General features: G+C 49.0%; 1 protein-coding gene across 1 annotated transcript in view; it reads left to right on the forward strand.

Moving 5' to 3' along the window:
- The window catches only part of LOC125311298 (collagen alpha-1(XIX) chain), an 87579-nt gene that overhangs the window by 48267 nt on the left and 34312 nt on the right, over window positions 1–5000 (forward strand). The window lies entirely within an intron of this gene.

Here is a 5000-nt window from a genome sequence, read left to right on the forward strand (position 1 = left end):
TGTGTGTGTGTGTGTGTGTGTTGTGTGGGTATGACTGTGAGTATATGTATCTGTATGTGTGTGTGGTCACATGCATGTCCGTGTGCATGTGTGTGTGTGTGAAAGGGTGCTGATGTGAAATGACTCACTCTGAGATGCTGAGCAGGGCTAATGTAGGTCGGGAGGACGGTTTGAGTCCTTGTTCGCACACACTGACACACACACCCAGACACACACACACACACACACACACACACACACACACACACACACACACACTTACACTCTCTCTCAGTCCAACACATCTCTGGGAACGTGGCTTCACATAACACGCAGAGAGACAAGCAGCAGCAGCGACAAGTACAGGGACTTTAAATAAATAAATAAATCAAATAAATAAATCAAATAAATAAATCAAATAAATAAAAGCGAGCGAGAGCTAAAAGGAGAGATCCACACAGGGCCTGGGGGTCCGCATGTCAGATTGGGCCCCGCTCTGCTCTGCTCTGCTCTGCTCTGCTCCGCTCAGACTGCCCGAGGCCAAAGCCTAATGGCTGGATGCGTCTGAAGCACTCTGATGGAGCCTGGTGCCTGGCCGTCTCACTGGGCAGGAGCGGGGGGGTCGAGGGCAGGTCAACACAAACACATAGTGCACATATGGCCCCATCGTCGGGTCGGCGGCAGGTGACAGAACCTTTAGACGGGTGGCCCGCTCGTTCAAGGTACCAGGCAGGCCCCAATGCTATCAGCTCCTGCCCCAATGCTACAGTATCAGCTCCGGAGCCTCTTCCTTTTTAATTTTTTTTCACTCTTGTGCTTGGTGTTGTTGTTGTTGTTGTTTGTTGTTGTTGTTGTTGTTTAGGGTTGGAATTTGGGGGTGGGAGAGTTACATTACATTACATTACATTACATTACATTACATTTGGCTGACGCATTTTTAGCCAAAGCGACTTACAACATGGTAAACAGTTTAAGTTTTAAAGCAATTCTTAACTGTAGAGTACAGTAAGAATAAGTGCATCAGTGAGTGCTGTTTTTAACAGTTACGTGTCAGTTCAAGACGACTGGTGAGTGCTAGGATCAGCAAGACTTGTTTTAAGTGGTGCTATGAGAGGAGATGTTCTCTAAAGAGCTGGGTCTTCAGGAGTTTTTTGAAAATGGAGAGGGATGTCCCTGCCCTTGTAGGAACTGGCAGTGTGTTCCACCAACGAGGAACAACAGATGAGAAAAAGTTTGGATTAGCCTGGCGCACGGTGGTAGAGCAAGGCGTCGTTAGATCTGAGGAGGCCTTAGCCCGGTCTGGAGGTAGCGTATGTCTGTATGAGGGCATTCAAGTAGGTGGAGCAGAACCGAGACTACTTTGTAGGCAAGGTTTAGAGCCTTGGAATTTGATGCGGGCCGCCATAGGTAGCCAGTGAAGCTGGATGAGCAGCGGGGGTAACATGTGCCCTTTTGGGTTGGTTGTAGACCAGGCACGCCCCGGCGTTCTGGATCATCTGAAGGGGTTTCACTGCGCAGGCTGGGAGACCTGTCAGGAGGCGTTGCAGTAATTCGAGTCGTGAGATGACTATTGCCTAAACCAGAAGTTGGGGTAGCATCTTGAGTCAAGTAAGTCCTGATTTTTCCGGATGTTGTAGAGTGCGAAACAGCATGACCCGGGTGACTGAGGCAACATGATCTGAGAAGTTTGGTTGGTTGTCGAGAACAACACCTAGATTTCTTGCAGTCCTGGTAGGTGAAACAGACGGAGTCAAATTTGATGTTGATGTCATGGTGTATGGTAGGTTTAGCTGGGAGGACCAGCAGTTCAGTCTTTGAGAGGTTCAGCTGGAGGTGGTGTGCCTTCATCCATGTAGCTATGTGTCTGAGAGGCAATCCGAGATCCCGTGCTTGAAACCAAGGGGTCATCAGGTAGAAAGGACAGATAGAGCTGTGTGTCGCCTGCATAGCAGTGATATGAGAAGCCATGCGAGCGGATAATCTGTCCCAAGGAGGTGGTGTAGATAGCAAAGAGAAGGGGGCCCAGCACTGAGCCCTGGGGACCTCTGTGGTGAGATGGTGAGGTGCAGATAGCTGACCAAGCCATGAACGTTAAACGGCGTCCTGTGGTGGGATTCAAAACCAGGAGAGAGCAGAACCGAGATTCCCATGTTATCGGTATAGAGAGAAGGATGCGGTGATTAACCCGTGTCAAAGGCAAGCCGATAAGTCAAGCAGAATGAGTACTGATGACCGGCGGTCACCCTGGCTTCTTTTAAGGCTTCTGTTACAGACAGCAGAGCCAAGTTTTGTAGAGTGGCGGCTTTTGAACCGGACTGATTTGGATCCAGAAGGTTGTTCTTGTGAAAGGAAGTCAGAGACCTGTTTGGAGACTGCTCGTTCAATGCCTTTGGATGGGAAAGGCAGAGAGTGAGACAGGCGGAAGTTCTCGACTTGAGCAGGGTTGAGAAGCTTTCTTAAGTAACGATGTTTCCCGGGCCATTTTGAACGCTGTTGGAAATGTTCCGGAGGTTAGCGAGGCATTGATCACATGGGGGATCGGAAGGAAAAAAGCAGGAAAGCATTTTTGTCTTCCCCATGGAGTGTTTCCTCACCATCACTTTCTGTTTTCCTCTGTGTGTGTGTGAGAGAGAGTGTGTTCTATGCCTGCAGTGTTTCCCATACATTGACTTATTTGTGGCGGCCCACCACAATATCAACATTGACCACCACACAATGATTTTCCAGGTTGTACTAAATTGTGCTTAAATCTGATTAGCATCATAAGCACGCTGCGCTAACTTGTTAAAAACTGTTGCATTCAAGTTAATTCGACAACCCTACCACCACAAATAGAATTTAATTCTGTGGGAAACACTGGCCTGTATCTGTGTGTGTGTGTGTGTGTGTGTGTTCTATGCCTGTGTGTGTGTGTGTGTGTGTTTGTGTGTGTGTGTGTGTGTGTGTGTGTGTGTGTGTGTGTTCTATGCCTGTGTGTGTGTGTGTGTGTGTGTGTGTGTGTGTGTGTGTGTCATGACATGGACAAGGTGGAGGTGGCAGGCAAGAGAAGCGAGTATGACAGAGAGTGATCAGGGTCACCTCTCCTTGCCCACAGCCCATGGGCTCACACACACACACACACACACACACACACACACACACATCTGAGTTTACATCTGAGCTGCTGGCAAGAGCCCACCCGGCTCTACCCGCCTTTCAGCTGGGCATGGACTGGCACTGTACACTGCCCACTCTATGACGTCAGGTGGCGACACCTAATACCCAAACGGCCCAAGTTAATCATTTTTATCAGAAGCATGCAACACTGTGGACTAATGAAAACCACTGGATAGTTTTTTTTTCTTTCATTCATGAGTCATTGTTATGCACAACGCAAAGTGTGTGGTCGCGCAACGGTTGTTATGCACAACGCGGCACGTGTGGTCGCAGACAGTAATGAGACTTTGTTTCGCCGAAGGGAGAGTGTCTCGGCCTCTTAGGCCGGCGTGGTTATCTCCGATGCGCAGACAACGCCGCGCAGGAGAGGAGCTGATCAGGACGGAGGAGCAGGGCAGAGATGGAGGAAACGCCACAGCCACACACACACACACACACACACACACACACACTTCCAGATGAGTCCAGAGAATGAAATGAGTGAAAGCTGGAACCAATCCTGACATCCATTAGTAGTTAGCGTGTCTGGTGTCACCAGGTTTGGGCTTGAGATTGCGATGTGTGTGTGTGTGTGTGTGTGTGTGTGTGTGTGTGTGTGTGTGTGCGTGTGGTGTATGGCATCCCTCTGGCCTCGTAAGTGTAGATGGAAGTGGGTGCTCAGGTTCATTGCGACTCGCCCACATTAAAATGCAGATTCATGTAATGGCATTAGCACTCGCTAGAGTTCTTATCAGCTGTTAAAGTCAATTAGCTCTTAAAGTCCATCAGAAATTGGCCAGAAACTGGACCTGGAGGAAAGGAGAGAGTAAGAGAGAGGGAGAGAGAGAGAGAGTAAGAGAAGAGAGAGGCATTTTTGTCCTTCTGTCTCAGAAGAGGGTTAAGCTCAGCTTAGGTTTTCATGTAGTCTTCTTTTTCTTTTCATAATAGTTCTTGCATCGTATGTGTAGAAATAGCCTGCATTGTACTGTAGCTGATTCCTTCTCTCTCCCTCTATCACACATTCACAGCCACACACACACACACACACACACACACACACACACACACAAGAATGCACACAATCTGCACACAGAAAAGCAAATCATACTTTGCAAACACATCCACCATGAAACTTTCAACCCCCCCCCCCCAGAAATCCTGCACACAGATATCTATTTTTGGACTCAAGCCAGCACATTTATGCTCTGCCTATGTATGCCACCCTCTCCTTGGCTCCATTCTTTTTTTCCATGCCATCTCCTCTCTCTCCCTCTCTCTCTCTCTCTCTCTCTCTCTCCCTCTCCCTGCTTCCCTGCGTCCCCAAACATGAAACAAGTTCGCCACCTAGTGGTCAAAAATCACACACCTCTGAAGCCGTCAGTATACTGAGAGCCTGCTCAGAGCCGGTGATGATTGAGACAGGGGCAGGGAATAAAAGGCTTAGTGGAAGGGTTAAACGTCGGCCATTTTAGTTGCGTGCTCCAGGGTGTCAGTCAGACTGAATATTCTGAATTTATTTTGTCTTTTTTTTCGGGGCATTGAGGAGTTTAGGGTTTGCCTTGTGTGACACCCGGGGCACAGGGAGAGGGAGAGAAAGAAGAAAGAAGAGAAAGAAGAAGAGAAATGGCTAAGTTTTGAGAAGCTGCCAGGCAGCTGTCGACTTTAGCGGTTTTCTCGCTGCCCTGGACGATGCTCTTCAACCCTAGCACCACACCAAACCCCCCCACCTCACCCCCCTCCCAGCGCCACTCCCACGGTAAACAACTGGAACAAATCCTGTTTTATTGAGGCTTTTCCAAGTAGCAGGGCTCGCTGCGAGCTTCGAGGTTTTGTTGGCATTTCTTTTTCACTGGGTGCGGGGCGTAGAACAGGGGGGCAGAGGGAGC

This window comes from Alosa alosa, chromosome 18 (assembly GCF_017589495.1).
Source record: "Alosa alosa isolate M-15738 ecotype Scorff River chromosome 18, AALO_Geno_1.1, whole genome shotgun sequence".
NCBI classification, from domain to species: domain Eukaryota; kingdom Metazoa; phylum Chordata; class Actinopteri; order Clupeiformes; family Clupeidae; genus Alosa; species Alosa alosa.